At 42.9% G+C, this 15,593-nt stretch overlaps 1 long non-coding RNA gene across 1 annotated transcript in view; it reads right to left on the bottom strand.

Moving 5' to 3' along the window:
* Nucleotides 1-1,028: 1,028 nt before the first annotated feature.
* The window catches only part of LOC133384369 (uncharacterized), a 36,100-nt gene continuing 21,535 nt past the window's right edge, over nucleotides 1,029-15,593 (bottom strand). The window contains exons 2-3 of the long non-coding RNA XR_009762534.1: nucleotides 3,355-3,463; nucleotides 1,029-1,460 (exon numbers count right to left, since the gene is read on the bottom strand). This is a non-coding gene — a long non-coding RNA (uncharacterized LOC133384369). The remainder of the gene's footprint in view (nucleotides 1,461-3,354; nucleotides 3,464-15,593) is intronic.

Raw genomic sequence — 15,593 nt, 5'->3', positions numbered from 1 at the left:
CTTCAGAAAGAATTTGATCTTCCTCCTGCAGCTGTCTGGCATTTCTTACAACTCAAGCACAGCACAGTAGAAAAATTTGGCCCAGATGTGCTGAGTGTAGCAGACACTCCATATCATTTGCAAATAGCACCGACCTCCACCTTCTCAAGAAAACGTAATAAATTACAGATCAGTATGTAGCACACTAAGCCTGACGGAGACCCAATTAGACACAAATGAAGCAAAGAATGTGACCAGGACCTGAGATTCAGTGACTGGCTAGTTCCTGTATCAATCAGCTAGGAGACAGAAAGAATGACTGGATGGATCTATAGTTCTGTACACAGCAGGTGTCTTGAATCAACACATGAATTAATGTTCAATGTATTTTATCTTGTATGTCGCCCAGAGTGGTTGGTCAACCAGCCAGATGGGCGACTAATAAATATAATATAATAATAATATAATAACATGTACTTGAAAGTGACATTTTGGTGGGGGCATTGGATGGTTTGAACAAGCCTTTCCATGTACAACTGTAACAGTGTATGTATTTTTAGTTCATCAGTGCCAGAATGACAATCTGAATATTTTTTCCTGAAGCTTAAATTTTCTGCAATTTTTACAAGCTACAAACTCTTGTAGGTTGCAAAAAAAAAACTTTAGGAAGTTTAGGAGGATTCTGTAATTACCTCCCCACCACATACACATATTTAATAAGATTTTTTTGGTTACTAATCTCATCTCAGCAGACTTAGTCTGTGCCATGCTGCAGTTACAATTCACAGGCAATTATAATTTGACAGCTTGAGTCTAACACTGTATTGTAAACTCTGTGGGAGCTTAACACTGTATGACCTCATGACATTACTTGTTTCATAAACAATAGATGCGACCACTCAAGTCCACATATCCTTAATCTCTATGTTTATAAATGTTCAAAATAAATCTTGAATCATCCTCCATCCTTTGGTCATAAGTGCTCATTTGCAGCACCTGCATAATTTGTCCTAAATTATTAGTTTCTGCTAGTTAAAATTATGCTTCTGTTATAGTTGGCTTTTATATCTTCAGAACCCAGTGAAAGCTACAAGAAGAATGAATAAACATTTATTAAAATGCACCTTTTAGATCAGTGGATCCCAGATCTTTGAGGATCTATATCAATTGGATAACGATAACAACTTGCAACTCAATTTCTCCCTACTTGAAATTGCACTACTAGCTCATACTATTCCTTGATCCCTTCCACTGTGCCTAAGAAAGGTTATGAGATTAGAACTAAACAACCGTCAGGTATGATTGTTGTAGGTGGAGTAGAAACAAGGATAGCACCCATTGCAGAAATTCCACAGCTGAAAAGAGTTAGTCGATGAAGATGCTTGCATGCTGCTGCCCCAGCCATCAAGAATCCTGTCTTGTGCAGGACTGTACTTTCCCCCCAAAGTACTTAAAACTTAAACTTGTGGAAAGGGTGGGCTCTGTAAAGTAAGTTAAGACTACATAAAAATTTGAACAGTTAAATTACAGTGTAGATCTTTAAACAAAAGTTCTTTAACATATGGGAAGCACTTTTTTCTTTTCTTATACCACACACACACACACACACACACATAGAGAGAGAGAGAGAGAGTCTCCTAAGAAAAATGCCCAAATCAGGTGGCTATTAAAAGAATAAAATCTGGGCAGTATCTCTTCTTTAGAATGATACAAAACTGAACAACAAAAAAGCCAGCAGCAAGTATGTGAATAAGAGCAAAACAACCGCTCCTCCAAAAACATTGTTCACTCATCACCACAGGGATGTTCACTAGGGATGGGATATTTGGGTGATGCTGCTTCAAAAGCATTCCTTCAATCTACCAGGTGGTATAAATTTGAATTTGTTCTTTGTCTGCTATCTGCTGCTTTTACCAGTCCAATTTTGCTCCCCAAAATATCAATATTAATATCAATATTTTGAAAGGAAATATCGATAAATGAAAGGAAATACTGATATTTGGAAGGAAATATCAATATTTTGAAAGGAAAGCAGCTTTGCTGCCTCTTCTGAAACTAAGCCTGGTCAGTTTTCACATCAACAGAGACTGGCTGTTTTCCTTTTTGGAAAGGAAAAGGGGAAGGCAACTTTCAGTGCCCCCCATCCTCCACTATCCTGTTTGCCCATTGATCCATCTATCCTCCTGCCACCCACCCACCTTCTCTCCTTCCACCTGTCTGCCTATCAGTCCCTTCATCCTCCCACCACCCACCACCCACCACCCACCCAGCCTGCTTCTCCCTACCCTTCCCCTCCCTCGTTGCTGGTCCTGGCTGGCCCTTATACTGCCTGGGGTGTGTGCCTCTGCGCCTGCAATGCAGCCATTTGCTGCTGCCAACCACTCACTGTGCCCCCTCCCTAAATGCAGCTTTCACACATGTGCACACACACTTGCATACACACACATGGCACTGGGTTGCAGGCAATTAGCAAGCAGACTGATCAGTTTCAGACACTTTCTTCCTTCTTTCTCCTAGTTAATGTCAGTTAGCAAGCTGATCAGTTTAACTTATATTCGAAGTACTAAAAATCTGGTGTTGGAAAAAGCAGCAGATGTTCACAGGTTTCAGGATCAGTCCACAAAGATAGTTGGCCTGCAATTATCAGGGAGTCCAATGCCAATTCTTATTTCATTGAAATGCTCGCTTATCCCTAGTGTTCACACAATACATTCAGGAGCTATACCCTCTTACAGTTATTCACCTGCAACATTCATTATTTGTACAGTCTGTGAATCTCTGTACACAATACCTGAGCGATATAAATCAGCGTGTGTACCCAGTTTCACACAAACACTTGTACATGCATAGAGACAGCTTCTACCTGTGTTCAGTGTAACATGTAAACAAGCCTCATGTTAGCACTAAGTCATCATTCACGTCTTTCTTTCTTTCTTTCTTTCTTTCTTTCTTTCTTTCTTTCTTTCTTTCTTTCTTTCTTTCTTTCTTTCTTTCTTTCTTTCTTTCTTTCTTTCTTTCTTTCTTTCTTTCTTGACAGTTCTTAAAATAAGATGAGCTAACAAGCATTAGGCAAGACATAAATGAAAAATAATTGTTTTAAATGTTCTAATTATCATGCCTTTAGTTGGGGTGCACTGTGCTTCCAGCAAGGCATCTATTTGCCAGTGAGGCATCTATTTGCCAGCTAGTTTATATTTATAAAATATAAATAAATAGGCCTTTACACAGGGTTACCACTGATTTTCACCCCTTCAGTAATTCTTCAACTAATCCTTTGAACTCATAAAGTAACTATGTTTTGCTCTACATTGTTCCTAACAAGGAGGACAACCCAGGAAGCCTTGCCATCTTGCAACCCTGACAGTGGGCACATACCATTATAACCACTGATGTAATGAGAGAGAGACAAGGCAACTGTTCCTGTCTTTTAGACTTTTTCCTTTCTGATGTCTGGTCTTTCCTGCTGGTGAAGTTAGAAGGAATCCTGTTGTGAGAAAAATTGACAATATTATTAGGGAGAGAATACAAGACAAGAAACATATTTAAATTGGGGTGGAGAAACTATGGCTTTCCAGACGTTGCTAGATTACAACTCTCATCATTCGCAAGCACTAGCTATGCTGGCTGGGGCTGATGGGAGTTGAAGTTCAACAACATCTGGAATGCATCAGGTTCCCCATCTATGATTTACAGTACTTAAAACAAACAAAGAAAAACCTTGGCATGCCTCTGTGCTTATGATGGCCTACTGAGACAATTAGTGGGGCAAACACTATAGCTCTGTAGTGGAAGAGTGGCATGAGGTCCTGACCAGCTCTAATCTGCACTGTAAGGATGTTTATAAAGTATTGCTTGTGCTGCGTGGCTATTATATCCTTCAGTAGAGACAACCTTTTTTCTTTCTGTGAAGTTAAGTATGTGACAATATTGTTCTCAAACTTTATGTAACAGAAGGAACTTTTTAGTGTGCCAAGGAGATTTCAGTCATGCGGTGTGGAGGAAATAATGGGTCTACTGTTTTGATGCAATGTATATGACTATCTTATTATTTATTTATTTATTTATTTAAAATATTTCTATCCCACTCTTCTACCCTATAATAGGGCACTTAGGGCAGCTTACAATTAAATTGAACATGTACATAATAAAAATTGTACACAATAAAGATCACAAAAACATTTAAATTAAAATACATAAAATGCAATTAAAATACAATACACACACACACACACATACATATAGGGAGTGGTACAGAAGGGACTACAGAGGTAAAAATTAACATAGAAGGCATAAAATCAGTGTCTGGCTCTATCCTCAGTCCCTACCAAAGGCTCTCCGGAACAAGATCGTTTTCACAAGCCTCCAGAAAACAGAATTCCATTGATTTTAATGTGTCTACTTTTTTGATGCAACTTCTTTTTATTTTGACCCAGTCACTTAGCAGTTCTGATGATAACTTTTTCTCTATAATTAACACAATTCACAGACTATTTGTACTTCAAAAGCTGGAACTCCAGTCTTTCACCTATCCAAAGTTTGTTATAAACAGATGTCATGTCTAGAGCAGCCTTCCCTAACATGGCGCCCTCTTGATGTTTTGGACTACAACTTCCATCAGGCTCAGTATCATAAGGGGCTGGGGGTGATCCCAGCTGTAGTCCAAAACATCTGGAGGGCACCAGGTTGGGGAAGGTTGGTCTAGAGAAACCACCTGAAGCAGATGTACTAATTCTCAAAGTGACATCAATGGTGTAGCTATCCGGGATTGCAGGGGGTCTTAGATCCCTTACTTTTTTGGGAGCCAGGTCCCAGCAGGAACTCTAAATCTCCAGCATCCTATGAGCCAACCAACATGAATTCTGGGGAGTGTTAGCCACTGAGAAGAGTCTTCTAACTTGTTTCCTTTCCTGCTGATGGGAGCCAATCAGAATTAAAGGAGGTGAGGTAGCCACTGAGAAGACTCTTCTCAGTGACTAACACACTCTCCTTTCACACTGATTGGTTCCTAGGGATGTTGTGGGAGTGGCATAAGTAGGAAGGAGTGAAGCATATGGAGACAATGATGAATAGCAAGCAATTAAGTGCTGGAGTTTGCAGAGGAGGAGGGTGGACACAACCAGGTTGATGGGAGAGGAAGGTAAGTAGAAAAGGAGGTGGGGGTTGGGATGAAGAGGGGTCTCTGTCTCTCCCTCCTGCATGCCCTCCAGTTTGTTTGTTTGTTTACAAGGATCTCATTCTACCGAGATGAGACTTCTATTCCCTTCCTTCCCTCCTCCTCCCCCTGCCCCTCCCCCAGGTCAGTTTCACCTATCCTAAGCATGATTGCACAGGAATAAATCCCACTGAACTCACAAAGTATGCAAATAATCAAACTTGTCCTCCCCTCTTCCTCCCTCTTGCCTCTTCCCTCTCCACCCCTCCCTTTCCCTCCCCCATCCCCTTCCAATCCCCTCCTTCCCCCCTCCTCCTCCCCCATGATCAGTTTTACCTATCCTAGGACTACAACCTGGGAGACCAGGGTTCAAATCCCCACACAGCCATGAAGCTCACTGGGTGACCTTGGGCCAGTCACTGCCTCTCAGCATCAGAGGAAGGCAATGGTAAACCTCCTCTGAATACAGCTTACCATGAAAACATTCATAGGGTCACCATAAGTTGGAATCAGTCCATTTCATTTTCAAGCATGATTGCATAGGAGTAAATCCCATTGAACTCAATAAGTATGCAAATGATCAAACCTGCCCTCCTCTCTCCCTCCCATCCCCTCCCTTTTGCCCCTTCCTTCCCCTTCCTTCCCCCCTCCCCCTTCCCTTCCAATCCCCTCCTTTCCCCTCCCCCTCTTTCTGTTCCCCTCTCCTTCTTCTTCCTTCCCTCTACTCTCCCCTCCCCCCCTCCTCCTCCCCCATAGTCAGTTTTACCTATCTTAGCCATGATTGCACAGGAGTAAATCCCATTGAACTCAATGTGCAAATGATCGGACCTGCCTTTCCCCTCCTTCCCCTCTCCTCTCTCTTCCACCTCCCTTCTTGCTCTACTCCCCTTTTCCTTCTTCTTCCTCCCCTGCCCACTCCAGGCTTCCCTCCCCATGGTCAGTTTTACCTATCCTAAGCATGATTGCATGGGAGTAAATCCCACTGAACTCAATAAACATGCAAATTATCAAACCTACCCTCCTCCTCCCCCTCTTGCCTGCTCCCATCCCTCTCCTCCCCTCCTCATCCCCTGTGGACAGTTTTTATTTTTATTTTATTTTTTATCATTAAATTTGTTAGTCGCCCATCTGGCTGGATGTCCAGCCACTCTGGGTGACGTACAAGATAAAACAGTATATAAAACAATTAAAATTTGAAAACAGTAAAACAGTAAAAAACTAGCCCATCTCAAACGCCCGCCTAAAAAGCCAAGTCTTCAGGGTCCTGTGGAAGCTCATTATAGATGGCGCATGGCGTATATCAGTGGGGGCCACTATTGAGAAGGACCTCTCTCGAGTCCTCACCAGCCTAGCTATTTTGACTGGTGGGATCCAGAGAAGGCCCTCTGAGGTCGATCTTGTTGAGCGGCATCCCTGTCGATGCTGGAGGTGCTCCTTCAGATAGGCTGGGCCACAACCGTATAGGGTTTCACCTATCCTAAGCATGATTGCAAGGGAGTAAATCCCACTGAACTCAATAAGCATGCAAATGATCAATCCATTATCAGCAAACTTGCACAGGATCCCATTCCTTACCTCCCAGACTAAAAAGCAGGAAAATTCACTATTAGGCAAAAAAAACCCTCGTGATTTAAGAATGTACCTTTAGCCAACAGATATTTCTATCAAACTTTAGCAGGGAAATGGGGCAGCTATAGTGAATGCACCAGGGGAGCAGGAGACCTGACCTCCTCTCTGAGAGATTGTACTGCCCTACAAATTTGTCAAAATGCAAACACAATTTGGGTTGGTCTTTCACAGTCCAATCCACTTCCTGTGTAGCTTGGAAGAATTTGGTAACGTGCCTCTGAGCAAGGTTTTTTGCCTATTAGCAAATAATGTATATATCTGTCTTGTTCATGGTAAAGTGAAATGCAAATGAATATGGCTAAATGTGTGTGTGTGTGTGTGTGAGTGATTGAGAGAGAGAGATGCAGCCAACACCAGATGTTAGGATCAGGAATTTCCATGCTTAAGTTTTCTTGCAAAATTCGTAAACTCTGCCCAAATGTGGTTTACTTAGTTTGGCAACCAAGAAGAGATACTCAGCAAATGACGTTCTTTACCTTACAACATCATGATGATGATGATGAAAAACTGCCTAAATGAGCTAACACCTCTGTCAGTTTCTAACTCTAGGTATCTGTGGAAGGAGGAGAGGGTGACACAGGGAGATAGGAGAAGGGGGTGGAAAAATCCCTTCCTACCTTCTAGTGCGTAGCAAAGTTTAAAAGTTTACAAATTCCTATGCAAAATGAATGGCCTGCTTAGAGAGTGTGAGTTTCTTCATTTAGGAAAAACAGGCTTCATCTTTTACCCAGTAGCAAAAAAAGCCCAGACAAAGAGAGGGGAAAGTCATTGCTGTAGGTCTTTCTGAGTCAGTTATGCAGGCTCCAGTGAGGGTCAATTGCGAGCAAACCTTATTTCAAAAAGCCAAGTTGTGGAGAGTAAAGTTTTAGTAATTGCAGAAGAAGAGACAGTGAATCCTGATGGTTGCATCCCATCTACATCATTAAGCAGTTTGGTAGCAGCAAGAGATAAATGTGTTGACACTGAATTCAGTAATTCAAGCAATATCTCTGACAGTGAGAAAGGACAGTCAAATGGTGACAGTGACAGGGAAGCAGAAAGCAATATTCAACCCTGGCCAGATTTTTCTATACTATTAGACGGCTGTATAATATTTGAAGGGGGAGTAACTGTAAGGGGGTATGGCTGTGACTATCATGAAAGGACCCTGCACTTCTGAATTTGCCACTATGCTACTGAGACAGAATCTAAAGTAGGCCCTCAAAATAATCTCAATAGGTGGATGGTCTCATATGGATACATATATAAAAATGTGGCCTCTAAGATATGTAGGTTCCATGCCATGAAACCTTTTCTGGTACTATTTTTAATTGGGTCTGAAATCACAGTGATAACCTGCCCTCCTAAATACAATACTAATGTAGATTTTAAAGAAAAATGCAAGACAGCCTTTTTCTTCAGTTAACAAAGTATATATTTGGTAGGAGGCAATTAACCAATTTCATGTTAAGAACAATGATTTCTTCCTCATTATCTCCAACTTCCATGACTTCTAGGGAATAGCATTTATTTGTGATTTATTTCTACACTGCTGTAATGGAGGTTCTGTCAACAAAGCTGAAACTTTAATCCTGTTCAAATTTATGTGCAATGCATTGCTCTTATATTGTGTGTGTTAAATGTGAACAACTGTTTACCCCCCAAATGGCAATAAGTTTAGCACTTAAACATGTTCTCTTATAACAGGTGACCTGTGCTCATTCCAAGGTATTTAAGAGAATCACATCTGCTATATATCTTGGAAAGTTGTTTGTTTGCTATGCATTTGGACACCTCGTAAGTTACCAAATTTTGCATATCTCAGATCAAGTAACAAATTTTTGTCTGTGTTTGGATGCCTTTGGACACCATTTTGAATCAAGAAAACAGCATTGATTTTAACCACTGATTTCAAAACTGCGCTGAGTTTTTGGTTTCTTAGAATTCCCAAATGATACTGGGTACGAGGTTGCTATTTGTAGATATGTAAGAGCTGTGCCATGTGGTTTGATTTGTCTCAATGGCTAGTTTATTCTTTGAGCACATTCCAGTGGCATGTTGCACACTGTTGTCTATATGATAAACCCTAGAAATCAACTGAGGTACATTCAAACTATTTCTATCGTTAAAACAAACATAAGTAATAAAAATGTTCAGTCACAATGCCATGGATTCAAAGGATAAGATTTATCAAAAATAATTAAAAACCAAAAGCTTTTTAATCTTCAAATGGATGTTTATATTCTTATATCGAAAGAAACAGGAGTGAGACTTTAACGAGCAGCTGGAAATTCTGGCATTGTTAAAAAAAATTATCTTCTGTCATCCTGCATTAACCATGAAGAGTGTGAATAAGTCAAATCACTGGAGAATTTAAACCGTCTAAGAGCTTTGTCAAGTACTGCAGAAAGTGAATAATTCTTAAATATGCACCATTAAGAATCTCTACTGGGGGGAAAAGGTGGGGGAGGAGAAAAGAAATGATAATTTTCTACAGTGTTCATTTCATTTGGTGATAGCATTTCTCTGGAGAACATAAGAATGGCAGAGATTTAACGATCCATATATTCAGATTTGATCGTCTTTCACCTGTCAAAATTAATTAAGAGGAAAACAAATCCATACGTTAAAAGTTCTCTCATTATGGTGGGCAAAGGAGGGAATTGGCTGGGGAAGGTCACACTCAAGACATTCTCATTCTGCCTTCTTTCAGAAAACACCACATTCTGAATTCATCTTAGCCAGTTAAGATGCAATCTAAGTCCCCTTTGGACTATGCAGGAGGCAGGTTGGGTTGGACAAAGGTCTTCTTCCATCCACTCTTGCCAGCTTCCGCAGGCCTCTGTCCATGAAGCTATCTGTCCCGCCCACTGAATGTGCAGTAGCCTGCAGAAAGGCCCCAAGTGGGCAATGCTGAGGGCAGGGAGGGGCTGAGCCGGCTTTGGGTCCACTGGATCCCAAGCTGGCCCTGTTACCATCACTTTTAGGCTGGCACAGCGATTTACTGGCTCCCATGCCTTTTGCCCAGGCCAGCATGAGCAATGGGGCTGTGGCTGTGGCACTGGCTCCACTGCTCTGTTATGTCTTATCACTTCCCAGCCAGGGTTTGAATTGTCTCCTTATTTACTCTTACTGAGCTGCTGTCTCAGCCTCAGTGATTAGCTTAAAAAACAAAAAACAAAACTGGTTAGCTTTTTAAAAAAAACTTAGCAAAATTAATGCCTTTAAAGTACCATAATTCTCATTATATATAAAAAGGCACTTTCACACTTTATTTATACTCCTTCCTCTCTTTCTCTTTGTGAGCCACTTTTTTTTTTTAACCACTGGTTTTAGTCTGCTACTGAGAGCAAGGAGAAAGCAGATAGCAGTCTAGAGTGACAGCTTTTTGCCATTGGCAAAGCATCATCATAGTCCATGAGCATTTTCCAGTGAAACATTTCAAATTCAGAATCTTCTGCAAGAATGGGAATTCCTGTTTCCTCTCAGCTTGTGTTATATGGATTATATGAGGTTGATACGGCTACTAACTAGCTGACTTGAAGTCATAAAGCAGAAAGGGAGGTGTGTCTCAGTCCCTGTCCCAGCCACTATCCTGCTTGCTCTTTTGAAAGAGATTATGGCGAGGGAAATATCTACAAAGGGGCTTCCTATGCTTTTTGACTGGCACTCCAGCACTCAACTCAAAAGGCTTTCTGATAAGAAGTTACTTTTTTTTTGCATAGAATGTAAGTGGCACAGGAAGCTAAAGTGTATGTTACTCTTGATAGACAGGACCAGATGCTCCAATGGACCTGATTACAGCACTGATTAGAACAAAGGTAACCAATGTGATACCTTCAATGTGTCAAGAACGATACTGTAGTCCAATGACATCTGGAAGCCACTGTGTTGGCTATCACTGGCATAGAATCAGGCCTACGTTTCAGCCTGCCTCTCCAAAGTGCACTGCAGCATGTTCCTTGGCTCAGGAGACCAGCTGTAAAGACAGGGACAGCTGCAGGGTTGAGGGAACCTGTCCATCATTGAACCCCTCCCACCACTGACCTCCCACCACTATCATGGCCATCCTTTATTTTTTTAAAGTGTGCCTTTCCCCCCCACCACCAGTACTCCATCTTGGCCCACAATGCCCTGAATGTTAAATCATTCCACAGCATTGGGGGGGGCACCTCAAAATCTGGACACCTACCATGTGTGTCGTCCCCCCCATGCTGGCATTGTGGAAAATCCACATTTGCAGGCAGAAGTTGCTCATATCCTTCCCCCCCAGTTTTAAGGGTTTTTGTTGTTGTTAAAAGGGGGAGCAGGACAGGCATAAAGGTTGGGCCTGACCATCTGCCTGAGGGCAATATGGATGAGAGGCTGCTGCACTCAGGAAGAGGCTCATCAACACATCAATTTCAGCCCTTCTGGCCTGAGGATTTAGGCCTTCCTCAGATTCAGAGGACTAATCCCCAATAACATCTCCAACTAGGTTTGCCAGGACAGAGGCTTCCCAAACCCTGAGATTTCAGGGGCGGGCCCTAGTGATGTAATTATGAATGATACATTAAGCATGAACCACAGTTGCTTGGAGCACACCATTCAAACAAAAAAAAATCTGTGATTGGAAATTAAGATAGACATCTTAGCTAAAAGAGGGTGTTCCCACATCCAGCTGAACTGACGGGATCATTCCTTCTCACTTGATTAGAAAGCCTGGTAATGAATATTTAATCTAGCCTACTTGCTTCTGGCAAAAAGGATGTAAGTGCCCTTAGGCCAGACCCAGTCGCCAGAAGGCCATTGTAGGAGAAGGGAGCCTAGTGTTGTGGAGATGTTAGATGGGAGCACTCAGAAGAAAAGATGGAAGCCCTGAAGGCTGTAATTTTAAACATGCTTTCTAAAAGACTAGGCCCATACAAAACAATAGGAATTATTTCTGAGTAGTTACGGGGATTGTGCTGTTGGTAAGGCTTGATGAGGGATGTTCTGCAAAGACATCGATATCAAAGCAGGGTTGGCAACCCCTTGCAAGGAATGCCCTGCCCCTTCCTTTTAACATGGCTGCTCCAAAATTCTTTACAGATTTGACCCTCAAACCTTTCTCTGTAACTGTTCGAAAAATGAATAAGAAGATTCTCTATCCTTTCCTGCCTATCCTGTGGGCTACTATAAATTCACTTTGACAGCCAACTCAATTCCAGTGAGTAATAGTTGACAAAGAGAAAACACACATGATTTGGTCTACCTTCACAGGCAGCTGCTTGGAAACAACAGCAATTGCAGCCACAGTTCCCAGTATGTGAATTCTCTTTTACCGCTATTGGGCAAGAAACAAACCATCATGCAACCAACAAGGTACATCATCAGTGGGTTTAAGGGGTTTGAGCTGATCACATGGAACCACTTTGTTGCTTCTGTGGATGTAAGCGAGTAAGGTCAGAGGTAAATTGAATGCAAATAGAAAAAGAAAAAGTCAGTGATGATTTCCTAAACACAATACCATACCAACCACAACAAGATTCCTATAAGGCAGAAAACTCAGCATCCCACAACCAGTCAGGGTTCCTAACCCAAAACCAAAACAAAAAGTCCTGGCAAGTCAGTCAGCCAAGGTCACATAAATCCCTATGAAGCACAACCTGACCTGGAGGCTGCAGTTAGTGCAGAACACTGTGGCATGATTGGTGACATGAGTGAGACCCCATCAGCACATAACACCTCTGCTCTGAAATCTGCACTGGTTGGCGATTTGCTACCAGGCCAAGTTCAAGGTGTGCTTTGTATGTTACGGGTGCCACCTAGAGTTACCAGGTCTCTGTTTTTCAGCCAGAGTCTCCAGTTTTTGGGGGCCCCTCTGGCTCTCTGGCTAGCGCCCCTTAATCTCTGGACTCTCAGCTTCAATTTTTAAAAAAATTAAGTTTCTAGGTGGTCTGGTTCCCGAGATATACACCAAAACGTCAGCCACCCCCCTGCGACTGTTTAATCTATTTAACTGATATGATGCTGAAGTTGGTTCCTAGTTCCCAGTTCCTTCTTTGCTTGAAAGTTCAAAACACTAAAAAAGAAGAGTTGACAACTACAGCAACTTCAAATCAAACTTAATGTGTCTCTGAACCCCAAAATATATGTTGGGGTACCCTGTATGATATATCACTGTGATTGGGGGACTCACCCCGTCAAGGATAACAATACATTTATGCAATCAAAATCATCAGGCTTCTGATATTATCATAAATACATAATGATGTCATAAAATCATAAAAAATAAGTAACTGGGGGTGGCCACCACAATCTCTGCTCTGGGACAGAACAAATCATATACCCCAGGAAAGGGGAGGGTGTCCTCTATGAGATGCCACTTCGTCCCACCTGGCCCAGAACTTCTGCTGGGTACAGGGCACGGAGGAAGGCATCTATGCAAAATCAAAGCAGACCAAAACATACAGGAAAAAGTAAGTAACTGAGGGTGCCCACCCCAAAATCTGCTCTGGGCCAGGACAAATCATACACCCATGAAAGGGGAGGGTGTCCTATACGAGATACCACTGCATCCTGCCTGGCCCAGAGCTTTTGCTGGGTGCAGGGTATGGAGGAGGGCATCTATACAAAATCAAAATGGACAAAAACATGTAGAAAAAAATAAGTAACTGGGGGTGCCCACCCCAAAATATGCTCTGGGCCAGGACAAATCATATACCCCAGGAAAGCAGTGGGTGTCCTCTACGAGATGCCACTGCGTCCCACCTGGCCCAGATCTTCTGCTGGGCTCAGGGCATGGAGGAAGGCATCTATGCAAAATCAAAGCAGACCAAAATATACAGGAAAAATTAAGTAACTGAGGGTGCCCACCCCCAAATCTGCTCTGGGCGAGGAGAAATCATATACCCCAGGAAAGGGGAGGGTGTCCTCTATGAGATGCTACTGTGTCCCACCTGACCCAGAGCTTCTGCTGGGTGCAGGGCATGGAGGAGGGCATCTATACAGGAAAGGGGAGGGTGTCCTCTACGAGATCCCAGTGCATCCCATCTGGCCCAGAGCTTCTGCTGGGCACTGGGCATGCACGGGTGCATCGATGCAAAATCAAAATTGACAAAAACGCATAGAAAAAAATAAGTAAATGGGGGTACCCACCCCGAAATCTGCTCTGGGACAGCACAAATCATATACCCCAGGAAAGGGGAGGGTATCCACTATGAGATGCCACCGTCCTGCTTGGCCCAGAGCTTCTGCTGGGCACAGGGCACAGAAGAGGACATCTATACAAAATCAAAGCAGAAAAAGACATACAGGAAAAATAAGTAATTGGGGGTGCCCACCCCAAAATCTGCTCTGGGCCAGGACAAATCATACACCCCATGAAAGGGGAGGGTGTCCTCTATGAGATGCCACTGTGTTCCGCCTGGCCCAGAGCTTCTGCTGGGCTCAGGGGAAGGATGAAGGCATCTATGCAGACAGAAAGGGTAGAGAATCTTCTTACTCTTACTCATTTCTCAGACCTCTTTCTGAAGTGAAGGGTCAAATCTGTAAAGAAGTTTGGAGCAGCCACATTAAAAGATAAGGGCAGGGCATTCCAGGCAGGGGGTTGCCAACCCTGCTTGGATATGGATGTCTTTGCAGAGGATCCCTAGTCAAGCTTTACCAACAGCACAATCCAAACTATATCTACTCAGAAGTAAGTCCTGTTGAGTTCTATGGGGGCTTAGTCCCTTAGTACGTGTGTTTAGAATTGCAGCCTTCAGGGGCATTTACTCCCGAATGCTCCCACCTAACATCTCCACAACACTAGGCTCCTTTCTTCCTACAGAGGCCTTCTGGTGACTGGCCTGGCCTGAAGGCACTTAATCCCTTCTTGCCGAAAGCAAGTAGGCTAGTTTAAATGTTCCCTACCCAGGCTCCATGTTTTAGCTAAGATGTCTAGCTTAATTTCCAGTCAGATTTTTTTTTAATTGTACGCTCCAAGCAACTGTGGTTGATGCTTAATGTATCATGCTTAATGACATCACTCAGACCCACCCCGTGACATCACTCGGACCTGCCCCGTGACATCACTCGGGCCCGCCCCTAAAATTTCAGGTTTTGGGATGCTTCTGACCTGGCAACCCTAGTGCCACATAATACTTGTTCTGCTCTTGTAAGAAATCAGTCCTATAGAGTGAGAGCGTCTACTCTTTGTAACTCCCCGCCTATTGATATTAGGCAGGCACTTTCATTGTACTTTTTTTAGCACTTAGAATCATAGAATCATAGAGTTGGAAGGGGCCTTGTAGGCCATTGAGTCCAACCGCCTGCTCACAGCAGGAAATCCACAGCTAGAGCATCTCCCGCAGATAGCTGTCCAGCCTCTGCTTGAAGACATCCAGCGAAGGGGATCCCACCACCTCCCTAGGCAGTCGGTTCCATTGCCGAACTGCCCTTACTGTCAAGAAGTTCCTTCTAATGTCCAATCTGAATCTACGCTCCTGCAACTTAAAACCATTAGACCTAGTCCTACCCTCTGGGGCAGCAGAGAACAAATCTGTACCCTCCTCTATGTGACAGCCCTTCAGGTACTTAAAGAGTGCAATCATGTCACCCCTCAGCCTTCTCTTCACCAGACTGAACATGCCAAGTTCCTTCAACCTTTCCTCATAAGACTTGTTCTCCATACCGGCTATCATCCTCGTCGCCCTCTTCCGAACCCGCTCTAACTTGTCTATATCTTTCTTAAAATGAGGCTCCCAGAACTGAACGCAGTATTCCAAATGAGGCCTGTCTAATGCAGAATATAGTGGGACTATTACTTCCCTCAACCTGGAAACTATAGCTCTGTTTATGCATCCCAAAACCACGTTTGCCTTTTTTGCTGCAGCATCACACTGCTGGGTCA

The sequence above is a fragment of the Rhineura floridana genome, chromosome 4 (genome assembly GCF_030035675.1).
Source record: "Rhineura floridana isolate rRhiFlo1 chromosome 4, rRhiFlo1.hap2, whole genome shotgun sequence".
In the NCBI taxonomy this organism is placed as follows: Eukaryota; Metazoa; Chordata; class Lepidosauria; order Squamata; family Rhineuridae; genus Rhineura; species Rhineura floridana.
The sequence above is the reverse complement of the archived record's forward strand: the minus strand, read 5'-3'. Positions and strand labels throughout refer to the sequence as shown.